We start from the raw sequence: 19,400 nt of genomic DNA, 5'->3' as shown, positions 1-19,400 counted from the left end.
GCATACCAAATTTCCCTTGCCCAGTATGTGCGAATAGGATCAAACCTGCTTGATCCTCCGGCACCTTATTCAGGACATTTGGAAAAAATGGGATCGGGAAATGAATAAAACAGGCCCTGTAATCAACTAAACCTTATGGTATCCATCAGGAAACCATTCACAGGGAAGTTTATGGAACAAACCTGAGGACAGTTTTTTTTGGCCCGTGTGAAAAGATCCACTCATGCACATCCTAGTCTAGAAAAGATAATGTCCTTCATTTTGGGATGACATTTCCACATGTGGGCCTCTAAAGAGTGGAAAGTCAGAGCATCTGCCCCCATATTGAGGATGACCGCAAGGTGTGCCATTAAAGGGAAAATGCCCTGTAGCTGGGTCCACTGTACCAGTGAAATTGCCACCGTACACAGGCTTCATGATCCCACACTGCCCTGACTGTTGATGTAATATATGGTGCTGGTGATGAATAGTGCCCGGTGAGATGGAAAGGAGGAAAGCCTTAATGAAGAAATGGATCGCCCGCAGCTCCAACACATTTATGAACACATGCTGCTCCGACATGGACCATTATCCCCGTGGAATGATGTAACCCACATGAGTGCCCCACCCAACAAAGCAGCATCTGTAACCACATAAGCTGTAACTATGGAGAACTGAAGGGATGGACAACCAACAGACTGGAGAGACACATCCACAAGTGCAGATTTGGGAGCAAAGAATCATATATCGGCATCTAAGCCACAGGACTCCCCTGATGTTGGAGCCACTGTTTCCTCAGGCACAATGGAAAGCCCCACATCAGCCATCTTCTGTGCAGCAGCATTCATCTGTCTACATGGCCTAACATGCGTAGGACCTGCAAACCAGGGTCAATGATCTACCCAGACACATAGCAATCATATACCAAATATTTTCAAACATCTGAGGAGGAAAAACCTTTCTTCAGGTCATGCCTAGAACTGCACTTAAAAAAGTCAGCCTCTGTGTGGGGATGTGATGGGACTTCTGGATGTTGATTAGAAATTCACATCATGAAGAAAGCTCATGGTGAATTGAAGAAGTTCTCTGACCAGTCTGGGAGACCCTGTCTTCACCAGCTAGTTGTCATAATATAGGGATAGATGAAGTACACCTCCGCAGTGCCACCATGGCCATCACCTTGGTGAAAGCTTGCAGCGCAGTCATCAGCTCAAATGGCAGAACTGTGAACTGCTAGTGCCCAGACCACAAGGTAAATCTCCGTTAGTGCCTGTGAGCAGGTAGGACTGGCAGATAAAAGCAGGTATCCTTGAGAGCCAGGGACACTAACCAATCCCACACTTTGTGAGTCAAAAGAAACTGGCTCAGGGACAGCATTTTAAATTTGCCTTCCCAAAAAAAAGATTCAAGATGGGTAAATCCAATTTAGGTCGCAGCCCTTCATCCTTCTTAGTAAACAAGACGTAAAGAGAATAAAGTCCTGCAGTTCTTCAATGCATGAGCACCACCTTTTTGGTAAGGTAAGGTAAGGTAAGAAAATCGATCTCCTAAATCGAGGCAGGAGCCTGATAGCATGTCTTGGTGGAAGGAGGATGGTCTGGAGGAGTAGACAGGAACGGTAGGGCATAGCCCTTGCAGATTTGTTTAATGACCCATTGTTCCATTGTGATCTGCCCCTTCTGGTGAAAAAATAGGACATGGGGTATAGCTTAGTCAGTGAGATCATGGAGGTACAAACCTCAATTCACCAACAAACAAAGACAGTGGGCTGCAGAGTGAATGGGTGAGATGACCAAGGCTTGGGATGGAGTGTTCCCAAAAGGAGCAGAGTCAATACTAATTTGTATTATGTGAGCCTCCGGGGCTGATTTAGAGTTTGGCGGACATGGTATTCTGTCGCAACAGTGTACTTGCCCACAAAACTCAACATCTGCCCACCTGATTTTGATTTGGGCAGACCACAAGTTTCACATTAATAGATTAAAATGTACTCAATTGGTGTTAAACTTCCTCTGTTGGATTAGGGGCTGTTGCAGGTGAGCCATCCAACTGTCCATCCTATTTAGAGAAGACAGTCTGATTTTTTTTAAGTGTCCTCTACTGTCAGTTACATCCTGGCGGTGAGGGACAGTATAGAAAAAAAGAAAAATTACCACCACCCCATGGTGTAGGGGCAATTGTCATTAGTTTTTTATTTTTCAAATACAACGTTCTCTGTAGGTGTTTGTTTTTGAAAAATAAAAAACTTTGGGAAAGTATGACAACCAGCCAAACAAAGCAGAAGATGAAGCCATCCGTCAAACTTTTCCTACATTGACAGGAATACAAGTAGTTTATGCCAATATATAGCGATGCCCACGGAGCTACGGACATCTCTAAATTTTGCAGGCAAAGTAAAGGCTGGCTGGCTGATGCAAAGTCCCTTGTCACCCTGTCTGCCTTTACTCCAACCACCAAACCCTAAATCAGGCACTCTGGCTGGAGTGGCACAGTGGGTGAAAAACGATGATGTGGAAAATGATTTCCACTGGTTAGACTATTTGCAAGGGTTCGTTCTATCACCTTTTGGGTGTTCAACTGCAAGAAGTATGTCTGGAAAGCTAAAAGTGGTGTCTGTGAATTCCAGAAAGTAGCACATTTGCATCTATTCAAATAATACTTACATAGGTGCAAATTTACTACTTTTTGCTAAACTGTTCACTATGTATATTGAAGTTCCTGACCAAAAAACGAACAAATTAAAGCCTCCTAAGAAAAAAACAGGATGATGAGACAAACCAACACAGACACAGCAGACTCGACTCAGGGCCCCTACAGCCAACACGCAAGCCAAGTATGCATTTGTTTGGGAGGTGTTGCATCCCAAACATCCCACAAATCTACACCCCTGAATGGGAGGTCCTCCCCTCATCAAAACTTCTGCTTCATAATCTCTTTCACTTCTCCTCTCTACACCACCATCGTGGTCAATAGTGTCTCTTGACGGTACCCAAATGGAGCCCGTCCTTACCCCTCCCTTGCGCACCACCACCACTGCTGATAAATGTGCTGAGAGGCAACACAGATTTAAAAAAGAGCACAGCACACTGCCCACAAAAGCGCTTGCTTGAGGCAATACCTGAGCCTACATTTTGTGGTTTGATCTGTGGCTCAGTGTGCTCCATCGAAAAAAAACATTTATAGAGATGCTAAAATGGTGATGTTGGGGGGTGGGACTCAAAGAGGATTTGAGAAAGAAGAATTAGCAGAATATGGCAGGGCCTAGAGCTGCTGCTGTTGATGGTGCAGGAGTCCCTAGATCCACCCCTGTCCCTAAAGGAGCAATGCTTTGGTTGGGGCATTTGGTTCATCTGCAAAGGTTGGTGCTGTTGACAATATTGTTCTGGAATAGCCTGAACATTTTCTGGAAAGAAGGTGAAATTGTCTCATTGGAGAGGCCAGGCCCAAAGAGCGTGCAGGTAGCTCTGCTGTTTTTGAGGAGCTGTAGGGAGAAGTAAACGTCCTCTCCAAACAGCCAATTGTTATCGACGGGCATCTCCATGTAGATTGCGTGTAGTCAATTGGAATGCATCCAGGCATGCTGACATAGGTGACAGCAGCTCCATATATTCAGTAACGGTTATGGCACAATGTAGGCTGCACTTCAGTATCCAGTTGGAAGCATCCAAGCCTTCATTGACCAGATAAGAAAAACGAGGCATGCAGCGTTCACAGTGCAAAAGGTGAGGCTATCAGAAGAAAACGCTTTTCAGCCCATATAGTTGAGCCATGCAAGGTATGGTCTAGAGGTGCCATAGGAAATGCACATGGGTTCTACTTAGCATAGGAAACGTTGAACACTACACTCTCTAAAAAGGGATTCAACAACAAAAATGTAGTGGTTACATGATGCAGGTCTGTGTTGTCGAGTCATTTGTCTGTGGGATGCTTTGTCCCAGGAAAGCATTACTAGCTCCATGAGTGCCTTCTTAAAATTTAGAAGAGACTGAAACTGCACAGGAAGATTCTAATATGTTTGTCAAAATGTTAGATTTGGCATCAGTGGTGAGCAAAGTTAATTCCACCTCTTCTGCAGCTTTTCGTATTACTAAAACAAACAGATACTTCCTCAGAAGGATGGCCAAAGTGGCAAGGTGTGTCCAGTCCGCTTGCATTTTGGAAGTCCAGGTATAATAGGGAAGGAGTTTCTCAGCCTCTGAGGCCATAGTCTTTGTTTGGCATGGCAAGTACACCTGAGCCTGGTCCTAAAGTTCCTCTTTATGTGACTATCTTTTGGCCATTGAAAAGGGTTATGCCAAAGGCTTATCACCAAAGTAGGTGTGAACTTTTTCTTTTGCCACTCGGATGATATCAGCTGACTCTGAAGGTTTTAAAGGTGTCACAAAAAGCATCTGAGGGAAGTCCAGTGATGGTGTCCTAGGCGGTGCACTGGGGCGGTGCCTTGGAGGGCAATGAGCTGGTGGAGGACCAGAATCAGGCAGCATAGGGACAAAAATCACTGAATCGTCAAACATGAAGAAGCTGGCCAAACCTTAGGGAATGTTTCAGGGGGAACGACCTAGAGCAAAGGACGTCAAACTGTGGGATGTGCCCCCCTCCCAGACATTGGTGGCTATATTCCCCAGAGAGGGGAGCAAATGCCTCTGCAAGTATTTATAAATTAAGATGGCCTGAAATCTCACCTTGTTCATTTGATGAAGTGTATTCAAAAGCTTGGGAACTGTGATTCTGAGCGCCCTTGGGCAGTAGGTGTGTTTTGCAGGGTCAAATACATAGCTATGAAGAGCAAAATATACTGTAACTATTTTATTGTTCTTTCATTGTGTATAAAACAATGCACACTCCTTAAATGAAAAATATATGCTAGCTAAACTAATCAATGAGAAATCCACTCTTTTAAGTTATGAAGCCTCAATCGAGTAATGGAGTCATTGCATGTCTATATGTGTGACCAAAGAGGCACAGAATTGAATTCTAGTTGGTGCAGTAAGGAATAGTGTCTTGTGTATTTACAGTGCTACAAGATCCCAGAATGTGACAGAAAGCACTGTGAATTCCAATACGCACAATATAACATAAACTGTCACTAAATGATGTAGTGTTTAAGGTAAAAGAATTGCTTCCAAAGTATATATTTTAGCAATGCACAGTCACTCTGTACCTAGTGCAAACATTTTTACGTGTCCATTAAAACGGTGCACTACAGAATGAATCTGATTACTCCCTTACATTACCTCTCAACAAGAATAAATCTTTGTCATCATGAAGCTTCAAGTGCCTCCATCAATTAAAGTCCATACAGGCTATCAGGCAGCCTTTGCATTTGATGATTCACCAATTGCTCACATGTATTTTTCTTTCAGGGAGCAGGCACTCTGGTGAGAAGGTGCGTTTCTTTAGTTCTCTGCCCCTCTCTCTTTTTCATAGCACATGAGACTGGACACCCTCTTTGTTTTCAGTCAAAGGCACCAATAGGTACATCCAGGTACAATTCTTTTTTAACAAAAAGTATGAGAATTGTTTTTATAAAATTAAAACAAATCCATGGGCATGTTGGTCCCATAGAGTCCACCCACTTAGACCTCTGTTTATTTGCAGATGTCCTTTCAGGTGCGTCAATGAGGTTGCAGTATGTACATCAGTAGAGTTGAGCTGCATTCAATGCAGAGTCCCAGAGTCCCAGTAGTCTGGACATCTGGGACCTCAAAGTAATGGACCATGAGAAAGAGAAAAGGAGCAAGATCCATGAATCCCATCAAAGAGATGGCACAGAGGAGGGAGCACTAAGTGGGAGCTATATTTTTATTTCCAAATAGAGACATCTTCCTCAGAGAAATGCCCGGAGGAAGCGGGTGATACTTTTGGACTTCTTTTTACAGTCCATTATTACCATTAGTGCAACAAGTGAAGTGGCACTGAGACCAGGAGTGTGAGGGGCCACTGCGCCCTATTTATGGCTGCTTTACTACCAAAAAGGGAAACAGAGGGGGGGGAGTTTTCCATGCTAGCATTAGGGTCCAGGTCATCTTTGCTGCGCAAGAAACTGGCAAAATGTGGAGCTTTTATCCCATTTTTTTACACAAAGGGGCAGAAAGCCTGGTTTGACCTTGGGCCCAGGAGTGATGGCGGAGGCAGGGATATAGGTAATATTGGTGTTGAAGGTGCAGTAGTACTGAAGCCCCCTGGTGTGAGGGGCCAACTAAACCCTAATTACTATCCTTTCTCGCTTTCCTTAAGGCTCAGTGTGCCAGAGTTACTTTTGGCCTCAAAGCAATGACTCAAAGGAAGAGAAAACTGAAGCAAAGATGGTGTGGAACGGGTGGGGTAGGATGGGGGCCCTTGTAAACAAAGGACACAGACAGCCCACTTCATGAGGTAGCAGCTATCAGAAGTCAAGCAGGAGCAGTGGCACTGGGGTTCAGGGGTGTGAGAGGCCCAACTACATCACAGTTATGACTGCCTTAGTTTCCAAAAGGTGTATAGGGGCCCACTTTCCTTATTTGCATTATGGCCGAGGTCACCCTTGTTGCACAATGGGGCACAAGACGTAGGAGCTCATTTTTTTCTGAAAGGTACAGAGAGCCTGTTTCAAGCTTTGAGTAATGACCATGCATGGAAGCCTGCTATGCAGAGCTGCTGCTATCATTTGTGGACCTGGTGCAGTTGCATTGGGACCAAGCAGTGTGAGGGGCTCACATCAACTCAATTGTGGGTATTAGTGTTTTTGGCAGGTCTGTTTTTCTTTGATGTAGTTGCACTATTGTCTCACATTTAATATGGATTAACGTGAGATATACAAAACGTACCTGTAAGAAAACAGGCCTTTTTTAAAATAAAACTCTGTTTATTGACAGTTTAATAAAAAACAGGTACATAGCATATTGGTACACTGACATCTCAATAGGATGAATGAGCATCGCTCTCCCAGTGTTTCCCACAGACCACCCCTCCCATCCACCATATCAGTCAATTTCCATGAAGGATCCAAATGGGTCTGACTTCGGCCCCAACATCCTAGAAGAAACAAAATCATCACATACATTGCTCCTGTAGGCGTTCCATGGCCCCCAAATTTTCAGGGGCAGCCCCTTACCTCATACACTACTCTCAGCCAACATACACAAATCCATGTCCCTCTTCCAGTCCTCCATCCAGGGTGATTGTTCGGCCCCCATGTTCTCGCAATATTACATTTGGCAACCATTAATCCCAATGTCCTCCGTATTTGAGTCAAGAGATTCAGGTCTGCTGCACTCCAGATGTTAAGAAGATACCATTTTGCAAAGGTAGTTATTGAGTCTCTGTTCACTTCACCCATGCACGCCACCACCCTTGCCTGAAAACTTTGTATTATAGGGCAACCCACACAATATAGTAGAATGTGCCTAGTTGCCCCCCCCACACACACACACGGACAACTTTCCATCATCACTCTACCCATTCTATACAGTGTGGTTTGGACATAGTAAGACCGTTGTAGTATTTTTAGTTGCACCCATCGGAAACCTGCCCGTATGGCCACCTCCCTCAGGGATGCCAAGGCCTACACCCAATCGTCATTCCCCTGCTCCCCAAGGTCTTGGGTCCATTGCTTCCTCAGGTATTGCAGTTTACTGGGTGTGTTGCTGAGTAACTTTCCACATGGCAGGGAGGTTGCTTTCCGAAACATGTATTCAACTAAAAGGTGATTTTATAGGGGTGAAGACTCTGGATATGCAGGGCATATCTGGATGTATTGATAAACCTCAGCAGGGGGGGCTAGTTGATGGTCACACTAGAGGTCCGTCCAAGGGAGGATGTCCCCGTTGGCCCACAGGTCTTCGGGAGAGGCCAATTAAGCCCCATTTATTGAATCCTGGTTGTATGCCTAGGGTGCCCAATGTCATAGTATCCCATAGGGGTGTAACCTGTGTGATTTTACCCCACCATCCCAGGGTTTTCAGAGCTGCATGCCAAATGGCAATCACAGTAGACATGGGGCCAAAGAGCGAGGCATTTCTACGGGAGCCATGGAGAGCCCTAAGATAACCCGATGGCTGCATAATTAATCTGTCCATGCGGAATGCAGGTTTGTCTGGGGCAAGATGAGCCCAACTGTTGATGGTGGTAAGTTGCACCGCCCAGTAGCATTTGTGAATGTCAGGCAGGGCTTTCCCCTCATACCACTCCCTGGTGAGTTTGTGTAATGCAATCCTGGCTAGGCCTCCATCCCAAAGTAGTGACCTGAGGGCTTCTTGCAGGTTTACCCCCCACTTTCTGTCTCCATTTTGACTACTAGGTAGTGGTGTAATGAAATACCCTAAGTCCTGCTAAACATTACTGGATGTGCTCCAACCCTTAAAGTGGTGTATGTTTAATTGACTTGTCCCCAATTGTTATAACCTGACTTACTCGTAAGTCCCTAATAGATGGTACCAGGAGTACTGAGGGCCTATAGGTTTAGGTATCTCTCATGGACTATCCCACGAGTAAGATAAGGTAAAATATGTCTGTCACTGCAGACTGAAAGGGCAGTTTAAAACTTCAAACTCCACTTTCCCATTTAAAGTAATAGCAAGGCCCAAACCTCCATTTTAATGTATGTAAGTCATCCCTATGGCAGGTCTAACAGGCTCTAAGGGAGGGTGCTGTATGTTAAAATGTGGAACATGTAGGTTTCCAGGTTCCAGCAATAAAACCCCCTAAATTGTAATTTCTAATTTGGAATGGCTGGTAGTCCCATTGGCATGTACAGAGTTACAGGCCGGCACCCCAGCCCTGCTCACTTCTGAATGGGACTACTAAGGTGGGAATTATTTGGTATCAAATGAATCAGTGCATTAAATCCAATGTAATGGTTAAATCAAAGTTAATGTCACTGTTGGGAAAAGTGTAACTTCAGAAGTTGCCACTTTAGTTGTCCAAGGTTTGCAGTGCCTTTTTCCTGTTGTACATGGGGCTTGTCCTGCAGATGTGTTACCTCCCTCCTGCAGGAAGCCACTTTGGTGTTAGCCCCAAAACAGGAGCTTCAAAGGAGAAGTCGCATTTGAAGGGCAAAGGTGGAACACGTGGGAGATGGAGTGCTCTGATGTTTAGGCAGACAGGCTGGCACTGGGGACAGGAGAGGAGACGACAGTAGTTAAGCCGGTTTTTCCAGGGGCATGTAGGCCCTTAGAAGACACACCTCTGGAGGTGGGCTAAGGAGCTCTGAGTGTCAAGAGAGGAGTCTTGCCATGTTGGGAGTGGGCAGAATGGTGCATCCTTGGGATAGCCAGGTGCCACACTTCGCAGAAAGTGGTCATCATGAGGGAGGGACACAGGTAGCCCTTTGGCTACCAAACACACCCTACACTGAGGGTATATTCTGAAGATAAATACAGCACCCCTGACACTCAAAGTTCAGATTTCTACCGACTGGAAGAAGGACTGAAGGAAGACATCCCTGCTGTACCATGGAACCAGTAAAGAGAGGCTCCACCTCTGTGGACTGCATCTGGTGCACCTGGCTGCTAGCAAGAAAATGGATGGTCTGCTGTGTCCTGCTGAGTGAGAAGTCATCTCCCGAGCCCTGCCAAATCCAGAGACTGCAAAAGTCAGATGAATGACCACTCTGTTCACTGTACAGGTGCACAACATATCAAGGAACCTAATGAGTCGAGTTGGTAGCCCAGATCACCGGATTGCCGCTCCTCACCAATGTGTAGCACCAGGGATCAGGACCTGTTGCTCAAAGTTGCACCTGAGTCTGATGGACCCATGAGAGCCATTGAAGAGCCTCTTGTTCACCCAGAAAGCAAGTTATCACCAAAAGAAGGATCCTGCTGTAACCGCAACACTGCGTGACTGGACTTCTGACAACCTGGAGAGGACTTTGTGGGACGTTGACCCTGTGACCAGAACCACTCCGACAGCTTAGGGACTGAGAAGTAGTTGCAGCAAGACCACGGTCGACTGCATTACATCCACAGCGTTCTTGTAGCATCTTCAGCATCCTACATCCCTTACATCGGGACCACTCTATAGGAATCCATGGCAATGCGGATAATGTCCCTTGAGCTGCTTGAATACTGCTTATTTTCTGGCAGTTACTGTTTCTGAGGACCTTGCTGGTTTCCCTGACTAGCTTCCTGCCAAGTTGGTTCTCCCAAGTAACTCTACACAACCTCATAGCTACTTGCCCAAGTTTTCTTTGAAAACGTTTCTAAATGTCAAATTAATTGAATTTACCAATGCTTGTTCAAAGTTGAGCGAGATGCTTTCATTTATTATTTCTTGTAAAATCCATATCACCGGAACCCTCTTGTGAAACTTTTTCGTTGTGGTGTCTAAATTCTTATAAAAAATACTGTCCATTTCAATAAATTGGTGTTGGATTTCATGAGTGTTGTGTCCATTTCTTCTTAAGTTGTTTTGGTGCTGTTTAAATGCTTTACACCTGTTCCTTTGTGTAAGCCTTGCTGCTCAGTGCCACTGCTACCCAGGGTTAAGCTCAGGGTTTGACAAATGAAACCTAAGGGTCCTAACAGGGTTGGTAAGTGTATTACATGTGGAGGTTGCACAAACACCCCATATAATACACCCATTTCCTCACAGTACCCACCAAATGATCTAAGACCCATATTGTGCAAAATCGTTCTTTGTCTAGAGACTTACCTGAATGGGAGGTGACTAATATAACGTATTTCAACCTCCCTCTCTCTGATGACCTTCGGGAGCATCAAGGAACAGGAGTTGCGAGCCAAGGCGTTGTGTTTGGATCTTAGACACCACTTGCAGATGCCATGTAGGACCAACATGATAATCTTCTTCCAACATCTGCAACAGGGTGTGCACCCCAAAACTTTACAACATATTTGACTTAGTTGCTGTTGACAGCTGAAAATGTTATTGATGAAAAACTGAGCAGATCACCAGACCTATGTCAAAAAGCACAGAAAATGGGAACTAACACCAGAGCGTCACTTGCCGTTTTTTTATTATGATCTTATGTTCCCACATCTTAGGCCAGCGGAGTCGAAGGCTGGGGCTTCATGACACCACCTGATGACACTGGAGTACTGCTGCTGAGGGAGAAGTTTCCAAATCCAATCTGATGCCTGAAGGATATTCATAAAATGAAACGAAAAATCTGCAGACAGAAGTACCCATCCCAACATGGGCACATTTGTACTCTAACTGCTGATACTACAACAAGCAGAGCCGCAACAATGCTGTCATCAAATAATCTAGGAATTCAGTTGACTGTTGTACAGTTCTGTGTCTTCTAGGCTCCCATCTGCTTTTCAGGTTTGCAGTTTTCAGAAGGCACCGAAATACAGGTTGTGCTTGACACCATAAGACACCTTCACCTCCATCGACCCACATGCAAGGAAAGTCACTAAGCGAATGTTCCGACAGAATTATAAAACACAGGCCATTATGTATGTTGTATAGGTGTTACTGTTTGTTTAGGCTGTGACGTCTGCTGCATGTTTACATCACTAGGTTCTCTGCAGCAGGACGTTCTGTTTATTTTCAATAGCGTGTGCTGTCTTTGATGAGAGTCTCGTGAGTTTCAGTTTGTTTTCTGGTTGTTGAAGCTGATGGCTCGTGTGCAGGCAACATGTTGTATTTTGAATGGCACAACCGGTTTTGAAAGTGTAAGTGTGACATCGGTTGGCCAGTTTTCTCCTTGTTACCTGTGCTCATGTCATGTTGGTTGTGAGCTCCTATTTTGAGGCAAATTAAAGAACTTCTTCACAGGATCCTGCTTGGCCAGCCTCAATTTATTTCTATTTAAAGGCGCTTGCAACAATGTATCAGCGCATTTCCCCATAGACATACAACGGGCAAAACCCTTAGCTGCATCAAGCATTGGACCCAGTTTAGCATGAAGGCCCGAAAAGCACTAAGAGACCTTCGACTCGGGAGAGGAATGTGCGAAGGCGATTTCCTTTAATCCTCTCCGGCTCTCGGGGCATCTTAATACAGTTTTGATTAATATCTCGGAATAAAAGGCCTTTTATTTTAAATTTTCCCCCAGATCACAGTGTAAAAATAGGTCAGCGGTCGGCTTCCGCGGAATGCGACTGCTCAAAAGGGCGAGAAAAAGAAAAGAAATGGACCTGCCAGTGACATGTGGGTGCCGAGCAGAAACTCCATCTCATGGGCCCAGCAACATCACCCCATCGTCGGCTGCCCGGCAACCGGGCCCGCCTCGCGCTACCACGTCCGAGCCCATGAATTCGGCCTTGGTGGGGTAACTCTCGGTCATCGAGGGGCGACCGTGGGCACATTCTGTGAGAAAAGGGGGCCGGGCCGTGTTTGTCCCAGCCTTCATTCATCGCGACAGTGTGCGGGGCGGCCCCAGGCGCTCCTTTGTGGTGCCGATCGTGCCCTCAGCGTGGAAGTGCTCCAGCCTCTGGGTAGGGTTACAACCTCCTGACAGAAAAACACCGGACATTTGTTCATGTTTTCGAGTTCTTAGAAGGCCCGGAGTCGGTACTGGATCAAGATATCCATTTGCTTTAAGAAACATTTAGGGCTATTATAGACAGCGTCCAAAGTTTCGAGGAATTCCCTCCTGCAGCTGCTACATTCATTGTATATTTCGTAGGATGGAAAAATAACGAACTGCGGATTTTTTCTATTTCTCACAGGCCTTGAGATTTAAACACCGCTATGTTGGTAAAACATTTGCTAGGTGGCAAACTAGGCTTCATTGACAGGTGTGCTGCGGTTTCTAAAGCCTAGCCTTGGGGTGAAGCTGCTGTTTGCTCTCTTGTTCACCGGTTGCACCGTTTGCTGCTGACACTCACTAGTACGAGTGTGTGCTGTTGGCAGCGCAACAGTGTTGTGTGTGGCACAAAGATTGCTTTCGTGCTGTCGGTTGCTGGTCAGCAGCATGGTAGTAGTGGGCAGTTCTTGTGCATCGTGGTCGGTGCTGGGGATGGAAAAAAACATACTCCAGGATCCCATAAACTCAGAATGTAGGTGATGCAGCAGAATCATGGTGAGGGTCAAGAGGGGCAGAGTCAGAACTAGCAGGGTCTGGCAGTCAAGGTAAACATTGAGGCCCAGATTTATCAAAATTTCATGCAAGACAACTTGCTGCGCTGAGTGATAGGGAGGGAGCAGGAATGCGCCATATCTACTAAGATATGACTCATTCCTGCGCTCCCTGCACTGGCGCACTGAATGCTGCCTAGGGCCAAAGCAGGCACCCTTGTGCCATGTGGCAGGGGTGCCTGTGTTACAGGCAGGGTTGTTTTGGGGCAGGAAGATAAGCTTTCCTGCGCAAAAACAGTCCTTTAAGGCATTTTCCCTTTTCTGTGTGTGCTGCAGAATGCATCAGACACGGAAAGAGGAAACAAGAAGAAGAAATAAAGATATTTCTCCTCGTTAGGTCTCTCTAGGGAAGGCGTACCATTTTAATGCATTCCCAGGTTTACACATCTATATGCAGATGCATACGAATGTCCATGCTCCACCCTTGGAACACCTTCCCAAAGGACAGTAATGAAAGGAGTGCTACCTTTCATTACTCGGGATTTACTAAGCCATGCAAAACCATGAAATGTGGCTTTGTGTGGCTTTATAAATCTCACTTAAGCCCATGCTTTGCCTTGCGTGGCGGAAGGACGTAGTAAATCTGGCCCTGTTTTGAAAAAATATCTACTGCAGAAAAATTGGTAATGAGGACAAATGTGACAGTAGATCTATTCTGGCTTACAAACTTGGTCACAAACAGGGCTGCATTAGTTTAAAGCATCTTACAGGTTACTGCATCTGCTGCAGAGATCTTTGTGTACCCAACAATTTTCAGGAGAAATTAATGTCAAGATAACTCTGGTGGTTAATGGTCTTGCTGGAGTATTCTGTGTTTTGCCTAGTCACAAATCTAATTCTTTATAAAGTAGCATAGAGGCTTAGTGGGCCTGTTGCAAAGCACGTGTAACATGTAGGGCACAGGTTTGCATTTTATGTCGAAAGCTCAAAAGACTATTGCTGGAGTCAATCAAAGAGATCCTTTTGTTGGCGCTTGGGGTGTATGCTCGGATGATAAGTCAATATTCTGAAAAGCTCACCTGCCCTTCATCGTCGTTGGAAAACTGGGAGCACTTGTTTGCGCTGGGTCAATCAGAATATGTATTCCAAACCTAGGCTAGCTATCTTCAAAAACACCATCTTATTTGGACATACATGATGTGTGATCTGGGCTGGTACTTTAGTAGGCAGTTACAATACCACACTCAGGCTTCACACCTCTTACTCAGGTGAAAAGAAAGGCACTATTTTGGAGGACTAAATGGATGCTAGCATTGAAGGCTGTAGAACTCCACCACTGAAGTACAGAATAAGACATACCTTGACTAAGAAAACAGCTATCAGCTAGGCAGTCATAGCTTTGCCAGGCCAATGAGGTTATACCATGAGATCAGAGTGGGGGTGTTTGTTGCCCTCCACAGTCAGCCAGAGCCTATCCCTCAGCTAGCAAGTCAGCACTCACATCCGGCACACAGCAGTTTAAAACAAATATGAAGAAACTTTAGGAGGACGCATGAAAAGCGTAGACTGGGCTAGCAACACTTCTGACGCCCACCTTTTGGGATGTGCCTTCAAAAAAAAGGATAAATGCTAAAGTTTTTCCATGCTGGCATGACATGGCAGACTTGCCATCTGAAGCAGTGAGTCTGAGTTGGTCTGTGTTTTCTGACTCTTGCACAAACTCCTGTTTTCAGAAGTTGGATTTTATAGTTGGACAGTATTTACTGCATCTGGTAATTACAGGTTGTTTAAATACCTTATTCTTTGTTACATTTCAGAAAGTCAAATCAACCGGAATTTAACAAGGGAAAGCAGCACAGTATTTACCAAAGCATGTGGTTTTTGGCGTGTTAAGCACCAGAATTCACGTTATTCTCCAAAAAGTCAGAATAGGTGCTATTTCTCACACACAATACATTTGAAACCCCACGGTGTCAGATTTTATTGGGTGCGATAAATAGCACCTTAACCTCTGTTCATCCCTGGCTTCCTCTCTACACTCCTCCACTCTACATCACTCCGCTTTACTCCACTTTACTCTACACTACTGCACTCTACGGCACTCCACTCCACTCTATGGCACTCCACTGTATTCCACTCTGACACTTGACTCCACTTTTCTGCACTTTATGCCACTCTACGCCCCTCCACTCCATGACACTCTATGCCACCCCACTCTGTGCCACTCCTTGACACTCCACTATACAACCTTCCACTCTATGACTCTCCGCTCTACAACACTCCCTGCCACTCTTTGACACTTTATTCTACCACACTCCACTCTACAACACTCTACTTCACTCCACGCCTCTCTACTCCACAACCCTCCACTCTATGGCCCTCTATGACACTTTATTCTATATCATTCCACTATAAGCCACTATACAACACTCTATGCCAGTGGTTCCCAACCTGTGGTCCGGGGACCCCTGGGGGTCCGCAAAGCCTCCTCAGGGGGTCCGCAAATTCTTAGAAAATTAAATAATATCAACAAATTAGGTCACCAACTTTCAGTAATGACTCAGTGGGGGATCCCCGAATTCCAATAAAGATTCAGTGGGGGGCCCTGGGCTCCAGTAATGATAAAGTGGGGGTCCACAGAAGTGAAAAGGTTGGAAACTACTTCTCTATGCCACTACACTCTACTCCACTCTCTGCCTCTCCACAACACTGTACTCCACTCTACCTCTACACCCCTCCACTCCACTCTACAACACTCTACCCCACTATATGCCACTCTACTCCACTCTATGTCCTTTCACTCCATGACACTCCACTCTATGACGCTACACTCTACACCACTCCACTCTTCACAACTCCATGATACTCCACTCTATGACACTCCATGCCACTCTACAACACTCCACTCCATGTTATGCCACTAACATTTAGCTATGCTGAACAGCAGCCACGCTGGTGTACAACGTGGCTAAATCGCCTTGGCAAAGCCAATAGCTCTGGCATAGGAGAGACATGTTGGCTTTGCCAGTGCTTGTTTCGTACCAAATTAGACCCAACCATGGAGAAGGCACTGCTTTGTGCAAAAATATCCACATAAAGGGTGAACATGTCTAGACTCGACCGGCTGGCTGTGGCAGTGAATGGTGCTTTTTGCCACAACAGGACCACCGTACAATAAACGAATTTCATGCAATCAGTGTTGCCAGTTCTGATTTTCACACTCCTGTCTGTAAAAATACCAAGTACCAAAGATATGGGCATCACTTATGCAATGACATAGGTACCAAAACCCTGGCGTTCCTATGTAAGTATTAATTGCAGCCTTATGTTTGTTAGCCGGTTTATTTATGTGACTTAGACGTTTTCGCAGCTCTAAGGGTTTCTATTAATTTTACTGAAATACACAACATATGTTGTATAAAACTGCAGAAGTGAGTATAAAAAGTTCCACACTGCAGTGGTCCACGCATATATATGATGAATGTAAATCGCAGTGGGGGTAAGCCTTCGCATAAGATGTATGTGTGGGCGTATGTAAGTGGTGCTTGTATAGTACAAAGATAGCCAAAAGGCAGTGGAGCGCTGCGCAGGGATCAAAGGCAAGGATTCAGTGAATGAGTGTTTGGAGGGGAAGCTAGATTCTGAGAGTGGAGGTGGGCTCACTACATCTAGAATGTGGAACGTGAATGCGCTTTACTGTAAGCTGTATAACATCCTACTGGTGTCCTCGCGTGATGTGATGAGCATGACACAGTATGGGGCTGTGATCAACAATGACGCTTTGTGTGGTATTTTATTGAGTGTTGTAGTGCGATGTGCTGTCATACAATGTACAGGTGGGAGGGTCGTGAGGTGCTCATACCCACCTGACTACGCTCTTATGACGTCATATCCTGGTAAACCCATCCCAGGCGCGCAACACCTACTGGGCTAAAAGAGCTTTAGCCCCCTCCATCACCTTCTTCAGTCCGGGCTGCAGACCAGCTACAACTTCTCCTTAGGACATGGATTTCACCTCAGTTTGGCAGCCGTGCACCAAGTGGGAAGATGGAGTTTACAGCAGATAAACTACAAGGGGTGGTGATAATGGAGGATGCTGGGAACCAGTGTGTTTACTGTGTTTTTTTAACAGAATTCCTGCTGTTGCTTTAGCTCAGCATCCAGGGACAGGTGCCATTTATGAGTGGCATTCTCTTTTTAGCTGAATAGCAAGGAGACATCTAATCAACAACCGAAGTTGGCGACTGACGCGATGGGGCTGATCTGCGGCGCCACTACTGTTAAGGAGGTGGCTCAGACACCCAAGAGAAAATGATCATTTAAGTGGCAGCACGAGCCTAAAAGTTGCTCCGCTGGAGCAGTGAAGCTGAACGAGGAAGTGAGGAGTGGAGAAGGGAAAAGAGTGCATTTGGGTAAACCATCAGCACCTGAGCCCTTAGAAGGTCAGATGCTGATGGTGATGCAATGAGAGGCAGCAGAGAGGGAACTGGAGGCCCTGAGAGAGTGGGGCACTCTATTTCTTTGTGTAGCAGATGGATGTGTTACCCTCCATAATTTATGCTCTTTTTGCTTACTTCAGAAGGATGAAATACTGAGCCAGGTCAGCATTACCGGGAAGTGAGAGTAACACACAGACTACACAGAGATTACCGCAGCTAGAAAATTAACCTCAGTAGCTAAACATGCTTTCATGAAAGGGATTTAAATGTGTGTTATATTTTTTCTGCTTTTTGTTAATTATTACAGTGAATTTGCGACGATGATGCAAATTTGCTGTAAATGTTTTTTATTAAGTGTTTTTTTGCTCTGGCAGGGTTCCTCTGGGATCCCAGCACCAGAGTTAAGGGGTCAGAGTGACTCTACCCTGGCCCCTTTTCCATTTTTGTGCATTTTTTGTTGGGACTTGGCTGAGGCTGAGTCCCAAGATGGCTGCCTACACTTCCTGGGTGAAGTGTTGGCAGCCAATCAGAGGTCCGCATTTCCTTGCACAAGTTTGTCATTATTTTCAAAGATGTTGCGATGGATCAGCGGCCCTAGATATACAAATTTGTTTTCCCTTTAATATCTCCTAAACTACTGAACAGATTTACACCAAACAAAAGTGTGATCTGCGTACCGAAAGCTAGCTTTCTGCCAAATTTCATATTATTCCGTCCAGCGGTTCAGGCTGCAGTTGTGTCTAAAGATCTGATGGGAATTAACATGCAAAATGAAACTTTTTTGACACCCCCCCCCCGACCACTGATTGACGGATCACCCTATACTTTCCATGTGCAACAAGAATCGCAGAGGCACTTTTTGAGGGAAATTTTCGTTAAGATTTTTCAAGCTGGGCCAAAGATATAGGCAAGTCAAAAAATGCTTTTTCTATGGAAACATGGTCCCATGGTCCTAAATATAACTACCTAGTGGCGACTGCCACTAGGTTATATATATATATATATATATATATATATATATATATATATATATATATATATATAATTCTACACTTTACATGTTAAATGGTCATTGTGTAGTTTCTATATAAGTTGTATGGTTCAATGCTAATGAGTCTGTTTTGTTTATCTGTCACAATAGGTAAATATTATGTTACCTATTTGTCTACAACCATTTCACTTTTGAAATATTGAGGAACAGATCAAAATAATGTCATTTAAAGCACACAAATAAATACACTTCAAATACTGCAACAATTGAAAGTTTGTGTTTATATGAAATACCTTTAAATCTCAATATATTATCTTCCTTATATAGATATTCCCTTTCTATGTAATCATGTATCTATATATTTACTACTTTGGTCCTACTGTACAAGAAAAAACGTTTTTTGAATAATCACTCTCCAATGCACTACTCTGTCTCGCCCTAGACCTCTCTCAATCTATCCTCTACCTCCACTCTCTGACTCATCCCAAACCTCATTCTACTACTATGATCACCAAAATAACCCTTCATTGACTCTTCCCTTCTCTATCCCTCCTGGCTCACCCCTAACCTCAGTTTACTACTATGATCTCACAAACAACCCAACTAAATTCTCTCATGTATCTCTCGTTTGACTCATTCCAAACCTCATTTTACTACTATGGTCTCCCTAATCCCTTTCTACAGAATCTTCCCTCCTCCATCTCTCCCTTACTCATCCAAAACCTCATCTTACTACTATGATGTCCTAATTAACACTTTCTGGATTCTTCCCTCTTCTATCCCTCCATTATTCTATTCAATCCAACTAACTGACGCACATGTCCATTGCTTGAATTAACTCATATATCTCTATACTAATACTAAACTCATATTTCCCTACACTAATCCACCGCCAATCCTTTTAGGTTGCGGAATAGCGTGCCACTCGTCGAAAAGCGGTTCAATGCCTCGTCAGGGGTATAAATACAATAACATTATATCAGAATGTAGTGTGCAAGTCTCTTAAATTTGGCAACAAATTCATC

This window comes from Pleurodeles waltl, chromosome 3_1 (genome assembly GCF_031143425.1).
Source record: "Pleurodeles waltl isolate 20211129_DDA chromosome 3_1, aPleWal1.hap1.20221129, whole genome shotgun sequence".
In the NCBI taxonomy this organism is placed as follows: domain Eukaryota; kingdom Metazoa; phylum Chordata; class Amphibia; order Caudata; family Salamandridae; genus Pleurodeles; species Pleurodeles waltl.
Note: the sequence above shows the minus strand (reverse complement) of the source record.